Genomic DNA, 18170 nt, shown 5'->3' on the forward strand with positions numbered 1-18170 from the left:
ACAGATCTTTTGAAATGAGTGGGAGCCCAAGGTTGTGATATCAGTACTATATCTTACTGTCTTTTTAAAAAAAAGAACCTGTCACCAAATTTTAGTGGCATGAGAGTAAATAGATAGCTATCTCTTACAGTTTTGGAAGCACCGATGCTTAACCCTCTTAAAAGAAATTATTCTGTGCTGTTGTGAAGATGTAAAGCTCCCAGCTGAGATGTGTACCTTCAAAGAGAAACAGCTATTATTATCTTTACCTAATCAGGGTTGTTGTGTAGACAGAGACACACATAAAAGCTGAGTAGGCCCTTGTTAATGCTGTTTGCATATTCCCTCACAATGCATCCCTTCAAAATCACTGAACTTGTCACCAGCTGCCAATTTTCATCAAGAAAAGCCTCTCATTAAGTTTACCACAAGCATTTCTGAGCTGTGCTCACAGAATTGGCTTTGAGCTCCTCAGTCTATAGCTGGATCAAACCCTGCTCTGGGACTGTCCGTCCTGTTACAACTGCCATTGCTTTCCCATCGCTTCAAGGCTTCTGCTGGTCACCTGGAGGGAGTGAGCAGGAGTGCTTTGATGCATAGCTTGTTTTTGCAGATGAAAGTGGGGAAGATGGTTTGGTTTCCTGTGACCCACTCTCCTAGTAGCTTCTGATCTGTTCTTACGGATCCAAAGTTTGGTGAGGTTTGTCTCTGTGCTTAGGGTGATAAATGTGGGACAGGGATGCTGTGGACCATTGTAAGCTGGACCTCTCTTGTGCAGTTGCCTGGAATGACAAAGAGCTGGTCTTATGTTCTTAATGGCTCTCTTTGAACAGGGTGAAAATACACTACTGTTTTACACTTGCTATTTTAATAACCATTTTTTCACTCATCACCTGTAGAATAGGAGGTAGTCTGTGAGTCCGAGCTATGTTGTTATAGCCCTGGTTCTTACTACCACCTGGGAACATGAAGGATGGATCTCTGAAAACAATGATTTTTTAATTCTTGACACAAAATATGCTGGTTTTCAAGTTTTAGGTAGCTTGCTAATGACATAGAAACTCTAAAAAATTTAGGATGAAAATAGTATATTTGCAGAAAACTATAATTTACACCAGCTCTGTTATTAAGGTAGCAGTCTGCTTTGTTGATGCTCCAGGCTAAGGGGTTCCCCAATTGTGTTTGAGGGTTGCTGGAGCCAGTAAGTGCGGGTGGAGAGTTTCATCCATGGCAAGCCAGATCTGCAGCATGGGACTCATTTTTGGTGGGTAGGGGGAGGATATGGAAGAACAGCTCTGAAATGGCCCTGCACTCCTCTATTGGCATTCGTCACCACCTGTGTAACACAGGCAAGTGCTTACTCTCTTTCACAACAGCAGGGTATGAAGAGTTCAGTCACTCCCTGATCATGTATGAAAGGGAAATAATCCTCAGAATTTATATATATTGCTGAGTGTGGGCTGCAATGAATTGGATGCACATAAACATAAAAAATGACCCATTACGGATATTTCTAAACAATATCAAGTAGTAAATGAAACAATATTTGATTGCATTGTGTGCAGAAAAATTATGAATAGAATTCATGGAAATTTATCAAATACATAATCTATTTAACCAAAGCTCTAGGAAAAATATAACAAAATTTTAAGAAGTTTTACCGTGTAAACAGCTATTCAAGTCTGTTCTTTTTTTTGTATATGTTACAACTAAAATAGCTTTACTGGTTTATGAGTTTTCAACCTGCAGGCCCAGCCCTCGGCTCCAGCTGTGCAGAGCTGAGGTCACACTTTTTTGCTTCATGTTGAAATAGAACATGTGTGGGCGTCATGGTTTAACCCCAGCCGGCAACTCAGCCCCACACAGCTGCTCACTCACTCCCCCCCGGTGGGATGGGGGAGAGAATCGGGAGAGTAAAAGTAAGAAAACTCGTGGGTTGAGATAAAGACAGTTTAATGGGGAAAGCAAAAGCCGTGCACGCAAGCAAAGCAAAGCAAGGAATTCATTCACTGCTTCCCATGGGCAGGCAGGTGTTCAGCCATCTCCAGGACAACAGGGCTCCATCACGTGTAACGGTGACTTGGGAAGACAAACACCATCACTTCAAACGTCCCCCCCTTCCTTCTTCTTCCCCAGCTTTCTATGCTGAGCATGACGCCATATGGTATGGGATAGCCCTTTGGTCAGCTGGGGTCAGCTGTCCCGGCTGTGTCCCCTCCCAGCTTCTTGTGCAGCCCCAGCCTCCTCGCTGGTGGGGTGGGGTGAGGAGCAGAAAGGGCCTTGACTCTGTGTAAGCCCTGCTCAGCAATAACTAAAACATCCCTGTATTATCAACACTTTTTCCAGCATGAATCCAAAACACAGCCCCATCCTAGCTACTATGAGGAACATTAACTCTACCCCAGCCAAAACCAGCACAGTGGGAGAAAGGAAAGGATTGTGATGTTCTCTTCTCTTGCAAAGCAGAGACAAAATCTGGTAAGAGCAGAGAAATACTAACAAAGATTAAATTATCTGTTCCACTCTTACTGCAATATTCTTTCCTTCACTGAATTCACTGATTTTTTTAACCAATTTTAAAATAGCATGTTCTCTGTGATAACAGCCATAGATATTTTTTTGGTTCAGAATAGGGCATTATAATTATCTAGTCTGACCTCCTGGATACCACAAGCCATGAAATTTTACCTAGGGATTCCATTGCCTAATAATCTGTCAGAGAAGAAAAATTTTGGGTAGAGTTTATTTCTATATTGACTGGCAAATATCTCCTGCTCTAACAGAGAAATTTCAAAAGACTTTCCCCCTGACCTGCCACTTAAGTCAATGCTGATAAAATTAGATCAGTCTGTCCAAAGGAATTACTTTCTTTCATTCTGAAGCACTGGATGACATTTTGCTTTTCTTCATTTATGGGCTGAACCAAATACCAGTCACATCCTTGTTTCAGTGCACCGTGTTGCTTGGGGAGCTTGGAGACCAAATTCACGTGATACCACAGCCCACTGGTGGAGCTGCCCAGAGTCATTTCCTCTAACATGCACAAAGCTGAAAAATGAGCCAAAGCTTCAAATCACGGGCTGATCTCTGCAGAGGCATTTATAAGGGGTGTTAAGGTCACTTTCCCCCTAGCATAAACTATGCCCTGCCAGCTCTGAGAAATTAATTGAGTAAAGACTCACAATGTTCAATATATCGGGTAGAAACTTTGCTCCTCTGTTCTTTCAGGAACTTGAATCCTGCTGTGGTTTGCTTTTGTATGGGTTACCACTCTACTTCAAGACAGCAAGCAAAGTGGCTGATGAGCCATTGCAAATGTGCAGGAGGATCCCTTGAAGACAAGGGGATATTCAACAGAATATTGAATATTCAATTTTATGCACCCCATGTGTGCCTGACAGACTTTGGCGATTCCTGCTCACTCATGATCCAAGAGAATGTCCTTGGAACTCCAAGAACATTCACTGTTTACTTTATCCTTGCTCAATAATCAAAAAGTAGCACTTAAAAAATACATTGAGAGTTCCTGAATCAGCAGAGCATATAGATTTTAGCTGTAATCAAAGAAAATGGGTCTTGAAGCAGTGAGATGACAAAGTAGCTCTTCACAGTTCTTCCCTTGAGCAATTCTCTTGAATGCAGCTACCTCACTGTGAGAAGATTATAATGAAGGTTTAGCCATATCCATCTGGCTAGCACTTCCCTTTCTGATGTCTTATCTGTCTTCTAGATTTTGGGGATCTTTCAACCCCTTCAGAATCACTAGAAGGTAGGGTACAGTTTCATGCTAAATATTTGAAGCTTATAGCAGGATGGAGTCAATGAATATTTGATAAACGTGTCCCCTAATTGGTAGCTGTTTTGGGTGCTTCAACAAGATGCTCATTCCTCTGCCACCTTCCCTAGGGAATAATTCTCCTGTACATTTTCCCACTCACTTTATGCTATTCCATACCCCGTGGTTGCTGACTGTTAAATATATTCAGGTTTCTTACTTAAACTTTAAAAAGTCCAGAGATGATAAAAGCTGTGAATATGAACAGGATTTTCTTTAAAGCGTGATCTGAACTTTAAGTTAAGTTCACCATTCTTGGAGAGCTGTAGCTGGAGGAGGACGCGGCCAGCGGGACTGTGTGCTCGCCAGTTGTGCCAGGCGACTCCAGAGCTGGTCTGCCCCACCAGCCAGTGCCACTGGGGACATGCAGTCAAGTCTTTCCATCGACTTTCTTCAGGCAGACTTAATTTCCCATCAGAAAAAGGATCATCTAGAAACCTTTCTTAAAAGGGAGGCTTTAATGCTGTGTCTTAACAAAATGCTATGGACTCTGGGGGAGAGTTAGGCTGACCGTGCTGGTGGTCTCCCTTGTTTCTCAGGTCACTGGCACTGGCTTGCCCTGTTAACCCCTGTTTTGCCAATACAGATTGCTTACTTTGCCCACAGCAGGCTCAGGCTGGGGGTCAGAAATGCAGCTTAACTCCCAGGGAAGACTGACAAAGATGTTTTTTACTTTCCTCAGTGATGAGGGCACTATTTGCTTTCCAGGAACATCCTGCACCTAATCAATTCTCTGCCATTTCCGACTCCTCCGGCACTGACTTGGTCTCTCTGGTATTCTGTCTGCAACTTGCATTTTAATCTCCTCAAGAGATGCAAGTACCTGAAATGCTTTAGTTTTTCTAAGGCCTTTGGATTTAGTGTAAGATACCAGCATGAAACTTAATGGCCTATGATATTTCAGAAGCCTGAATGGATGATCTAATGATTCCTTCTGGCTTTAAACACCAGAAGTCTTGGATCCTCACTTTGCTGATGATTGCCTCATATAAAATACAATTTAGAATAAAAATAACCTGATCATTCATCATATATTTTCTTAACAGAAGAAAATTATTCCACTGCAGCAAAATCACAGAAAAATGAATTTTACTGGCATGACTGTGATTTGGTGGAGTGTTCCTTAACCCGAAGCCTCATCTTGTATGAAGGATTAGAGCCATTTCTCTGCGCTGGATCTGGGCTTCAGGCCTGTATCACCAGTGATATGTGGAATGTCCTTATCAATAAAAAAAAATAGCAGAGCTCATTCGCTCAAGAAGAAAAACAAAACAAAGCAGCAACTGCAATTTCCCTGCCAAAAAGAGTTCAAAGATTGAGTGATGTGAAAGTTTTGGGGAGAACTGTGAGGATCAAGTGAAACCTTCTAAATAATAACAACAACAATAAAAATGTTGTTGTAAAATGTATTGGAAAGGATGGCTGAACTAGGAGTCAGGAAATCTCGGCTCTGAATAGTGTATCAGGTGGGAGAGCCTGAAATGAGATGTCAGTAGACTTTGGGTATTTAGACCCAAGTTTGTGACCGAGCTTGCCTAAAGCTGTCCCCGGCATGGCAGCAGCTCCGCAGCGGGTGCAGCAGCGTGCTGGCATGGCTTCTGCCAAATCTCTGTGCGAACCAGGACCGGGGAATGGGGTGTGGCAGTCCCCTGAGGTGCAGCTCATGGGGTGGCTGAAAACGTGTCCCCACATGGGACCAGTCCCTGCATGAAACACAGCTAGTGCCTTGTTTCCATCCCTACCTGTCATGCAGCTTAGCCAGTAATGGGAGCACTCAGCCAGCAATGCCTCCTCTCTCTGGGACACCTCCTTTTCCAGCCAGTGATGGGGTGCCTTGCAGACTGCAGAGGATCTTAAACCCGAATTAGAGCCAAGGGTCCAGAAAATGTCTGCTCCACCGCAAGCAGCATGCTGTCTGTGCTAAGATAAAGCGGGAAGCAGAGACCCCGGTGGCGAGCATCTGGCAGAAGGATGGGAGCTCAGCGTGGGCATTTCCCCACAGGCCCATTCTGAGAGAGGTTTATAGAGGAAAAAAATGTTAGATTATTGGGAAAAAAGGACTGTAACCCAATCTATTTACTGCCGGTTTTGTCTCACTGTTCAGGACACTGCCTGAGAGGGGATTGTTTTTTTCCCCCAGAATGAAACCAGCAGGAATCAACAAGCAGTGCCCCTTCAGGTGCAAACCATGTTTTCCCCTCCCTGCTCCCTCTGCTTTGACAAACTGCTGTAAGAGGCGTGGATACGTGCAATCAATTCTGTGTCCTCTCAAGGTGGGTTCTTACGTGGATTTTAGTCCCTAAGTGCCTGACACAGTCACTTTTTGAGAAGGACTTAGAATTGCTTCTGAAAAGTATCCAGTACAGTCTCCATCTGTGACTGAGTTCCTTAAACAAGTTATTGAGCTTGCTTACCAATGACATGAGGAACTTCATACTGCGATGAATTTGCACAATGATTTTGTTTTGACTTACTGACTTTTGGGTCGCTCTTATAACGGGTTTTTTTACCTGTAACAAAACACATAAAATTGTTTTTTATTCTTTTTTATATCATTTTTATATGCTTAGTTACTATATATGAAGTTATTGGTGTTACTAAATGACCCAAAATGCAGTAAGATTTGATTTTTAGGAGGACACACGCACATATGCACACACACACAATTACTGCCCTTGTTCTGCTGGCATATCTGTGGCCAGTAATAAATAGTAATAGTAATTAATAGTAATAGTAATAAGAATAGTAATAAAACTCCCCTTACCTGGAAAATGCTGAATAATGTCTCCAGTCATATTACCTATCATCTTTCTTGTCTATGAATTGACATAAATGACCTGTATAAAATTATAGCAATGTGAAAAGTAAAGATATCCCCATTATTTTTCCTTGCTTATTTTGTAATGGACACAACTTGCCACACAACTGTTTGCTACTGCATTCCAGCATCTGCTGCTGGTATTTGTATTTATTCATTCATTAGGACACTGAGTTTAATTGCTTGTTTAATTTGGTTGTACTTATTCTGACTTTCCACAAATTTTCTTTATCCTTTGAATTAACTTTTCTCCCCTCTCCCCTCCTTCATTTGGGAAAGAGCAGAAGATCAATCTTGAGGGAAAATAAAGAATTCTTATCCTTTTGTTTCCTTATGTTGGGATTTGTGTCTCACTTCTTGCAAGAGGTTATACAACATATTTTGCCTGCCATCAACTTCATGATGATATGGTACTTGATAAAGAACATTTGTACTGTAAGTGTGCACATTACTTCACAGTTTAAATAGCATCCTGCTCATTTGCCTGCTGGGCCATGACATTCAGAGGATGATATTTTCCCTTTTTGTGGTATGTTCCTGCATTTTATCAAATTATGGTGATTAAAATCTGTTTTTCTGGAAAATAGCATGAAATCCTCAGCTGATATTAGAAAGAATTTGGAGACGACTATGCGGCATTTGGATATTCTTGGCTCATAGCACTGATGCAGCTCAGCTTAAACACTGAGTTGGTGCCAAAGTGACTTCTATGGACTTTCTTGTGCAGTGTGAGCCCGGACTTTCCATTTCTGAGCTTTACTCAGTTGAAACACACAGTATACATGGTTTGCTGATTTGACTGAAAATAGTCTCTGTCATATCAGCTGGCATATCACTTTTCTAGATCTGATAGAAAGCTAGGAATGGGGAGGAGAGCCCCAGCACGGGAGATGGTGACGGCCCCTTTCCCCTGCAGCCCACTGCACGTGCCAGAGCTGAGCCATTCAGCATTGCAGGAGCACAAGAAACACACATTTGGATAAGACCTCATCTTCCTTCTTGAAAACCTGGCAGTCTGACAGGATGAAAATAGCTTGATACTGGTACCTCACCTGTTGTATCATGGGTAGCTGGAAAACCACCTTAGGGTGGCATAACTTAGTGCAGCTACCAAAGAGATTGTACCACTCTGTCCCTTCCCAATCACCTTTCCTTTGGGGTTGGCAAATCATTTGTGCCAACATTCAGTGAACTACCTGTGGTACTGAACTGGCTGAAAAATAACTTGAGAAATGGTTTGCTCCCAGCCAGGTTTGGTTTTTGAACCAGTTCACAGTGTGACTGCAAATTGCTGCAAGGAGTGGATAGTCTGGGCATGAGAATGAGCTGCTGGGGTGGGAAGTGAGCAGGGCACTGGGATGGGAGGCTCCAGGATGTGCTCATTGAATGACTTCCAAAAAACAAGGACGCTGAAGCAAGTTCATGTGGCAAGAGGAACTGCGGGGGGGGGGATGTGTGTGTGTGTATAGAAAAGCAGCTATCCAAAAGAGGGGCTATAAAGTTATAGGAAGGAATTCTTGCTTGGGTGAGAGAAAGACAAGGGGAATGGCAGTTCTTAGTTTGCACACCTATGTGCTTAACTTTCAGCCAGGTCATGAGGCTTGCTCAGAGCACAGAAAGTTAAGAACATATATGAAAGTTTGTGTAGGACAAATGAACAATTTTCTGAACTGTTTTTGCTTAACTCTATTTCAGTTGTAGTTTAAAACTAATTAAAACAATATAAAGTAAAGACAAGAGTAAAATATAAAAAAAATCCCTAGAAAATAAGAATTTTCCATGTTTCCTCAGAAAATATGAAAAATCTTTAGAGGCAATTGGTACAATTCTCTTTGTTTTTTTTTTTTTAGCTCAAACAGGCTAAAAAACTTTCAGGATGTCTTCCTGCCAATCAGTTGAATATACCTCATAAAATACATTTGTAATTATTTATGACCTCTCACTATGCAACAACATGCTGAAAAGTATTTCAATCATTTATGCCCATTAAGAGTCATTTAGAGACCAGGAAACCACCTCTACAAGCAGGACCCAGAGTTTTCAACTCACTGCATGAACAAGGGCTGCTTACAGTGAATATTTCAGTGCAACAAGAGTAAACCCATTTTATCCAGTTCTACCTCATCCCGTTAAAAATCTACCCCTCAGCTTTAATCCCCTCAGGTCAGTTTTTCTCATCTCTTTAAAAATTCTCTGCTCCACAATGTATGATACGGAGATTCTTTTTATAGGAAAAGTAATTATGGCAGTTTTCCAAACGATCACAATACCATTGTGCCCTAAATTCCCAAGGGCTCTCTCAAAGAATTTCTTTTAATTCAGAAGAAGATTACCAATGTGGCATAATCCTTCTGACTGAAATTGAGTATGTAAATTTGTCTGGGGAACTGCAGTCCTCCAGCAGCTTTCTCTCTGAGCCCCGATGCCAAAAAGTTCCAGCAGGTGAGAAAAATAATTCATTTTGGTTATTTTGGTCACACCAAGCAAAACCGGCCCAGCTACGCAGCTACTGTAAACTGGCTTGGCGGTCACAGGAGTCATGCTGATTTATGCCAGCCAAGGACACTATAATACTCATTTTGCTTATCTGTAAAGCCCTTTTCTGAAATAGCGTGTGCTGATTGTCTCTCCAAGGTAGAAACATGCCAGGAATAGTAAATTAGCCTTGTGTAGTGCATTTGAGGTCACACTCGGGTTTATTGCCTCTTGGTAAGTTATTAAGCTTTTATTGAAGCATATTTTGTATGAGCATCAATATTATCCACATGCTTTTTACCTAATACGTTTCACTTCTTTAGCACATTTCACTTAAGGGTTTTAAAATAGGCTACAAATGCTAATGCATCAAGCTTTGCAGAGCTCCAGTGAGGAAGGTAAGCAGCATCATTGCAGGTCTGCAGGTCAAGATACTGAGGAACAGAGTGGCTTTCTGAAGACGGCACAATAAAATTCAGACGATGGTTCCTGCCCTTCTGCTGGTACCTCAAGCCTTTCCCCTTTTCCCCCGACAGTGGCAGAGGAAAGGAAGCAGCTTGCCCACGCTGCGGGCTGCATCCCCAGGAGCAGTGGGGCCCTGGATGCGCTCAGGACTGGACACCACCCACCCTGGGGCTCAGGTACCCCTGGGCAGAGTTGGCCCCTCTGTCCTCACACCCCTGCCTGTGCTCACGCTCTCACCTTGCCCTTTCATGCCAAGACCTGCCACACCAACCGCTGCGAACCCTTGTCTGTGGTCCCAAGCATGCTCTTGCCAAGGTCCTCAGCACGGTGCATCCTTTGAGCTCTCCGGCTCTTGGCTCCAGCCCTCCCTGCCCTGACCGTGCTTGTGCTCCCCCTAATATCTGCACTTGGGGGCCTTTCTTACACCCTGGCATGCATCCTTGCACACTAAATAATTGTAGCTGTAATACGGAATTAAATTCAATCACCTCCGAGTGGGAGATCTTTTCAAGACTCTTTTTCAAGACATATTACTTCAAAGGACAGCTCTGCTGAGACTTGCAAACCAGCATACCTTAAGCATGAGGGTCCTGGTGTTGGTGGAAATGTTAGTTCTTTATCATATGCTCTGCACGTGGGAACCCATTAGGAGCCAAGCAATGCAGAATACAAGGGAGCAGAGCTCTGCCACCAAAGAACAGAGGGACCATGGTGTGGGCCAGCGACATGGCCCCTGCCTGCCATGTCTGTGCCAAGGTCCTGGCGCTGCTGCTGGTGCTGGTGCAGCTGACGCTCAGGCAACGCTTCTGAGAGGAAGCCACAAAACCATCAATCACCATACATCTAAGTGGGTCCCAGAAGACTGCAGTCCCCTCCCCTCCAGGGCTGCTTGCTCCCCCAGGGTGCAAAGCAGGCACGCACGCCCACGCAGCTGTGCAGTCCCTCCTTCTCTCTCCTCCCCTTGCCAGCCAGACCAGGGCCACAGTGGGTCCCAAGAGCAGGATCGTAACTAAACAGTTGTAATGTAGATTGAGTTAGTCATTGACTGCACAGGGGTGAGAGTTTTGACTGAGCCTGGTGCCAAGGGCCAAATGGAACAAAATACCAACCATCTCTGTAGCATGAAAACTGTGGAGAAACTTCCGTTAGGAAACTTACTAGTGCTTTCTTACACAAATGCGCTTTTACATCCCCTGGCATTAATTTTTCTCCCCCGACATTGTGCGTAGCTCATGTTTAATTTTAGAAGTTCTTTTGTTCTGCGTGCTGGGTACTTCTTCTACCCCGCCTTAACTATGTTCCCAGGTCTACCCGTTGTCAGGAGGTGTCAGACCTGCAAGCTGAAGTGTCAGGCCCATTGGGAGAAATTCCTCTTAATAAAACCAAAGTTGCTTTGTAGATCTTCAAAGGATTTAAAAATAGTCTCTTTCTCTCTCTCTTTCTCTCTCTCTCACACACGCACATTTAGATATATACACAAATTCTTCACTGGATTCCTGAGAGCTGCTTTTTATTAAGTGATTAAATTGAGTTTCTGTGTCTTACGTCATTATAACAATAAGTCTAACACCTGGGGCAGTGTCTTTAATTCTGGAGCTTTCAGAAAGCCACTAAGTTTTTATTTTTGTTTTCTTTTCCTGAATACAGTGATCTGTAGAAGCCTTTAAATGCTTTCTATCAACTCTTACCCACTTTTCACTTTTCATTCTTCTCTCTGGCTAGTCTTTTCCTCCAGGGGAGCTGCTGCCTTCAGTGTGACATGCTGCTGGGTTCCTCGATCCTTGAGTTTGAGAACTGTCACTTCTCAGCCCCTCTGATCAGCTACTCGGTAACAGATGCTTTACTTTTCAGGCTGAATCTAATTTTCTCAGTCTTTCTTTATCATGATTTATAAAATGGAGTGGAAAAAAACCACAACCCAACCCTTTTCTCCTAAAACACAAAATGTGGATGTTTGGATATTTCTAACCTTTTCCTCCCCTTCTAGAAATTTCGCGACATGGGTGCATTCCATGTCACAAATCCCACATGCACCCCAAAGTCCCATGTCAGAGTTTAGTTGCTCATTTATCTATGTAATTTTAATGGATAAACTATTTGTACAAGTCCATGTGTCAGGGAAGGGGAAAGCACTGTTTGGCTTCCCAAGTCCAAGTTTTGGTGTGCTGGCATGGGATGGTGGGTGGTCAGGGTCTTGCCTGACTCATTTACCTGGGGTAGCCTCAGCCAGGACTAGTTTTGCAGCTGTTTGTTCTATGTAGAGACCCAACAAAACCTTTTTTTTCTTTTTATTTCTCCTAAAACCTCTTGCCCTCACCTGTTTCCATCAGTTCCACTTTGTGAATTTGTATGCCCAACAACCTCTTCTCTCTTCCTTGTGGTTTCTTCTCTTGAAGGGAGACCAATTACATAATTTCAGCTTGCACTCCCTTATTTTAGATAAAGGGAAACAACAAACCAAGACACAACTATGTCTTCTGTAAGACGCTCTGACAACTGCCGTATTACATAACAACAGTGCAGAGAGAGGACTTTCAGAAGTTTAGCAGTATGGTACCCAGGATGCTAGCTCATTACAAGCTTCCAGGGTTACATTGGGAAAACTTTGCCAGTCCATGACAACTTTCCTCTCACCTGAGGACTGAAGAACCATTGCACTAAAAGGTGCAGCACAGATCAGGTCTGGCTGTACGCTCAATTTTTTAGCAGACTAAATATTTCAAAAACCTGTTACAATGAACGCTGACAGATAAGAAAGAGGATGAGCTAATCCAATGGAAAAAGTTTTATGAAGAAAACAACAACCATGTTAGGGTTGTGAAAAAGAAAAGGGAGAGAATAAATTTGAAACAGTGTATCATAAGTAGTGCATTGGAAATGAAGCCTATTAAAAAAAAAAGAGAGGGAGAGAATGAAATTTTTTTTTAAGTATCTCTGTGGAACAAAATGGCACTTTCCATGGGTTGATACTGCCTAACAATAAGTTTCACCATGTGCAGCGGGCTAGCTCTTCTGTGCCTCTTGTCCTTTGTCTGCACACATCCATGGTGATTTGAACTGGTAGAATTTAAAAGAAAGTGCTTTATGCCATTAACTGATGTTCAGAAACCTAAGTGTCTGCACCAGAACAATGAAAGAGAAATCAAATTAGTTCTTCATACAGCTTGTGAAAAAATGGAAAGCGCCCAAAGAATGACAAGTAACTGAAGTTTCATATGTGCTGATATTAAAGTTCAGGGAGTCCCTGAGCTGTTTCCCCATCTATCAATGAAAGCACATCTTCCTCTAGAGGCCTGCTTCAGATTTTGAATATGCATGGAATGAAACCTAAACTATAGTGAACATTGAATCCTTTATGTTTTCATTCTCTGTGTAAGAATTCTTCTACAGATGATTCACATCTATAGTGTTAAAACAAAAAGAAGTTAGCGTTCTGTCCTTGATGTGTTGAGATGTAGCCATGGAACTCTCCTTCTCAACAATAGTGTAGCAGGCACAAAATGTTTGATTACCAGCCAGTCTTGGGGATTATATCCCTTTTTGTAAATTAAAATGTGTAAAGACCCAAGTGGTTTGGTGGTAACTTCCAGATCCTGAAAGCAGCAAGACTGCCATATCTGTCTGTTTAACTATGGCTTACTACTCTTAATAAAAGCTTCTGTGAGCTGCTCATCAGAGATTGGAATTGCGGTGAATACTTGCTGCTAACCTTTTAGAAGTCTTGCTTTCTTAAAGCTGCTTGCGAGGACAACAAGCATAGCTATTTAATGATACCACAAGTTGCAGCTCCCAGTTCTGTACTTCCCAGTGTGCCTGTGAGCTAATCCATGGGAGTACTACGGATCTCAACTCTAACCTTCATCAAAAACCATCGCAACAGCTTTTAGAGTTATGTATTGTATTAGTTCTTTGTCTTTGTTTCCTCTCTGGTAAGAGACCCTCTTTACAAAGTCAATAAAATGTTGATATATTCAGTGGTGGTATATTTAGGAGCCTTGGAGAGGCTGGTGAAAACTCCATTCTCAAACTCATGCATGAGTCTCTCCTGTGGATTTCAGGCAGGAAGGATTATCCAGTCCTGTCCCTCACAACTATAAATGACCATGGAGTGGGTAGCTGCTTAGTCCAGACAAGTCCGCAGAATATCGAGTTCATACTCACTCTCAGAGATCCAGCCAGGTAGTACTTTTTACACTTTACAATAAACTTCAATTCAGCCATAAAAAGCTCCTGCATCACATAGGAAAAAAGCAGGATAGTTCAAGGGTGTGCTGGCAATGTCCTAGTTCCTTTCAGTAGCAAGGAAATGTTTTAAGTGGAAATGCTCAAAATGATACTAAAAAATTGACAGCACCTGCAGCTGCAGAAAAGGCTGATGCTTTCCTACCACTGTCACCAGTACCAGTCTGAGATACAAATACGTACTCTGTCCACTTAAGATTTTAATCTATTGCTACCTTAAAAGGAGTTCATGAGGCAGCTTCTGACAAGTGATTTGCTCTGAATATGACTTTCCTGAATATTTTTTTCCCTTTGAAGAAATAGTAAACATCCTTTTTTTTTGTGATGATGTAGGTTGCAGCTTCAGTTCTGCTGGTCTGGCAGATTAATAGATTTCTCTTCCTTTCACAACATCCCTTTACTTGTTTGTAAACTCCGTGTTTTCTCTTTCATCTTTTCTTCAGACTGAATGTATCCAGGTGTCTGCAACTTCCCCATAAGCATTTACTGTCTGAATCTTTCATAATTTCTCTTGCTTGCCCTGATTTAATTTCATCTGGTTGCTGGTGCGTGGGTGTTTGGGATTTCCAGGGTAACACTTGCCACATGCTGAATACTTGCTTAATGGGAATTCTGTGGGGGAAATGAGAGGTAAAGGAAGAATTGGAGGGTAAGTAAGAGAGAAATGAGTTGGGGAGGAACAAAGGAGGGAAAAAAAAGACAAAAGACTTTATTTTGCTTGTTTAGGCATGCATTTTGTTATAGATTGGGCAAGAAGCATAAGGACAAGGACAAGAAGCATAAGGGCCCTTTTTGGGCTGGGAGTCCGAGGGCATTGAGAGATCCTGGTAAATGCACCGTGAGGAAGCTAGTACCAGAGCATCCTGCTGCGCCAAAGCGTCTGCCGGCCTTGCCTACCCAGGCGCCGCACTGTGCTGCAGCATGACGGCTTCTCACATCACAGCAAGGTGGCCCCAGGGGGTGTGGTGACCAAAAGGCCATTTCTGCAGCAAGTCGCAGAGGTCTGCCCAACACGCCCAGCTTACCAGGGACCTTGGCAAAGGAGAATGCAGACATCAGCCGGGTATTCGCTCTCTTACAGAGTTCTTCTCATAAGTTCTTCTCTCTCGAACGAAACCATTTGTTCAAATTTCTTAGATGAGGTTCCTTTTTTTGTAAGGGACAACTTATGCAGCTCTTCCGGTATTGGATATACTTTGTGTCAATTACTCATGTTTATTACAAACCAGGCACTATGAAACATACCCTGTTGACACTATCTGGCACAACTCTTCAAACTTCAGACACATACCTTACATGGTTCATTAGCATATATGAAGTTTTAAGAACATTTTTCAACCCTTTCAAACTATGAGAAAGTTATAGCAATGGCTTGTTGGAGAGAACAGTGGAATTGCCTAGAAGTGATTTGTTATCCACAGTTTCCCCCAACCAGCTGCGATATTTAAAAGCCACCAGTCTCTTGCCAGGTTTCCCCCGCCTCTCCAGATCCTCTGCTCCACGCTCCGTGCCCAGCCCCTCCGCCTCTCCGGCCTCTTAGCTGGGAGTCTTTGGCGAAGACTTTGCAGCTAATTCGTGTCTTGAAAGTTGCAGCTGCAAACGTCTTCTGAGCCTGCCAGCCGATCAGTGCAGGAGCCAGGAGTGAATCACACCCCCGAGATGCCAACATTTTTTGTGCTGTGAGTTTCTTTGAACTTCCTGAATGAGCGTATGAAGGGAAAGGTATTGGTAACTATAAAGGATTGAAGTGACTTCAGTCTTCAAAGCTTTGCCACTACCTGTCATTAGTTATGTTAATTCAAAAAGAGAAAAAAGGAGACCTTTTGACTGATGAGAATACCTTGATAGACAGTCAAAACCTTTCCTGGAATATTAAAAAGGGATTATATGAGATTCCTCTCCAAACAGCAAATTAAGCAAGCAGATCCAGTCCCCCTAGAATAAGCCAAGAGCCCCTCCATCCATAAAGATCCAAAAATCTTCATGAAAAGATGAACCTATTTAAAATATGAAGTACTAAATAGAAAAAAATTACTTAAGGTGAGCTTTCTTCATAATAGATTTTGTTGATAGTTATTAAAATGAAAGTCCAAGGAAGTGCTGCAAATCGTACACAAAGGCCCTTGGAGGGGGGGAAGACTTAAGGAAACAAAACCCTTATTGTCTTGGAGTTGCTGGATGCACTCTGCAGAATCAAATACAGACCTTTGTTGTGGTTATTACAGGCATTGCATTGCTTCCCTAAGTGTGCTCAATAGAGAAAGAAGCACAGACTACTCTGGAAGGTCTTTATCCTGCAGAGACTGAGGGCTTGAAGGGGAAGGGAGTCCAAACAAAAATCTCCATGCAGGCACAGTGATTTATATGTTTGAGGGTTTTTTTGTGTTTTTTTTTTTTTAACTGTCTTTCTTTTTTCCTCCTACTAATAGTTGTTTAACATGTCCATATTTTTAAGTGCAAATCCTTATTTGGACCAAAGACCTATCTTTTATCCTCCATATAAAATTATGCAGCTCCACTGCAGACATCAGAACTGAATGGTTAAATGTTAGATTAAAATCAGCTCAGAACCTGGACAAAGTCAGTTTCAGGAAAGTTACCGTAAGTTTAGCCCAGAAAGTCTAAGGAACCTCATGGTTTTGTCACAACAGTAGGCTAGAAAATGGTAGCAGAAATGTTACTCTTATTTATTGTCTGCTGCTCTCTATGTGATTTCAGAAAACCTCATTATGGAAATCTGTATTCAAAATCAAGACTTGTATGAAAAAAGAAAGATCCATTAACGTATTTTAGTAATATGCCATGAACAATAGTATTAAAGTTCCCAAGGAAAGGCACACTATATAATGCTTATTTTTCCTTGTACAAAAGGACTGAGCACAGAATAATGTACTACTGATCAATAATTAGAATGATAAATGTCTGCAGAATTGTTCTGTCACATTATACTGACAAACATTGATTGAGAGGTGGACTTCCAATGACAGCTGTAATTTTTTAAACGTAGGTGGTAGCTATGTGTATTGGGTACACAGGCTTACCAAGACACCTTTGCTCTGAAATCACCTAAAATCAGAACAATGGGAAATTGCTAAACTGAGCAGGTGTTTACTGCAGAAGAAGGCAGTCTGAAGTACATGAAAAGAGATTAAATCCTCTGGGAAAACTTATCTAAAGTGCAAGCTGTAAACTCTCTCCAAAATCTTTCTGTTATGTCCACCCATACTGAGGCAACATTGGCTTCTCCTTAGGAAGGAAACACTTTACGGTCTGGGGCAGAAAGAGTGAGGGCTGTGATGTGTAAAGCACTGAATCGAATAGAGCTGTGATTGAGGATACTTAAGACAAGTCCTTTATTTATCTCCAGTGAAAATGGAGATAACTGGTTGTGTGCAGGTGACTGAGAAGTGACATATCTCAGCCTAGCAAAAACCTATTTATTTTCTCATCTGAAGGAACTGAAAAGGAGTAAAGCTGCATAAAGGCAGGGCTATACAGGGATTTAGGACTTTAAGTGAGTGTGATTTTAATGAACAAGCATTATGGCTGCACATTCAAGTACTTATATACAAATATATGCAATAGAACAGTTTATATGGCATAAGAATACTCATTTTCAATCATAATTCCTTAGACTGTGATATGTCTGAGACAGAGGTCTTCCTCAACCTGTCATTTTTCTACTTTTTTTCCAACAGCCCATCTCATTGGTGTGCTATGTGTGGAACAAGGCCAATGATAGACATTGACTATACACCTGAGTAAGTAGAATTGCTGGCAAGACTCATAATTTAATTCCAGTTTGTATGGGCTGCCTCAAGTAAAGAAACATCCTATTGAAATGGCCCCCATGTTGAAACCTTGACTCCAGCTGGAATGGGTATGGACAGCCCTAAGCAACCTAAGAGGGGATTAAAAGAATTACTGGCCACAGTCTACTGTCCTCAACCCCGAAGAACAAGCACCAGGACAACAAAGTGAGTTCATATATTTCCCCAACTTTTGCTGACCCCTGCGGTTGATACAGATGCCATGAGCTCTCACCCTGCTTTCCCTATAGCAGAGGGTATAAGGAGGAGCTCCTAGAGGCCATTTAAATCTAGCTGGGGACCTTCCTCTTTTCATAAAGCAGCAATAAATCAGCAGTAATGTCACTGATAAATTCACATCACGAATCCACATTTATGGATTTGCATCGATGTAGGATAATGTCAGTGAGAAGTATCACAGACTCTAGGTCACTTAAGGTAATGTATACCCTCAGGGCTACCCAATTTTATGTATTTCTAGTGGGACTGAGCAGGTCTCTGGGATTTCTTCTGATAATAGTTCCAACCAATTCCACCCTATATTTCA

Source organism: Ciconia boyciana, chromosome 3, assembly GCF_034638445.1.
Source record: "Ciconia boyciana chromosome 3, ASM3463844v1, whole genome shotgun sequence".
Taxonomy (NCBI): domain Eukaryota; kingdom Metazoa; phylum Chordata; class Aves; order Ciconiiformes; family Ciconiidae; genus Ciconia; species Ciconia boyciana.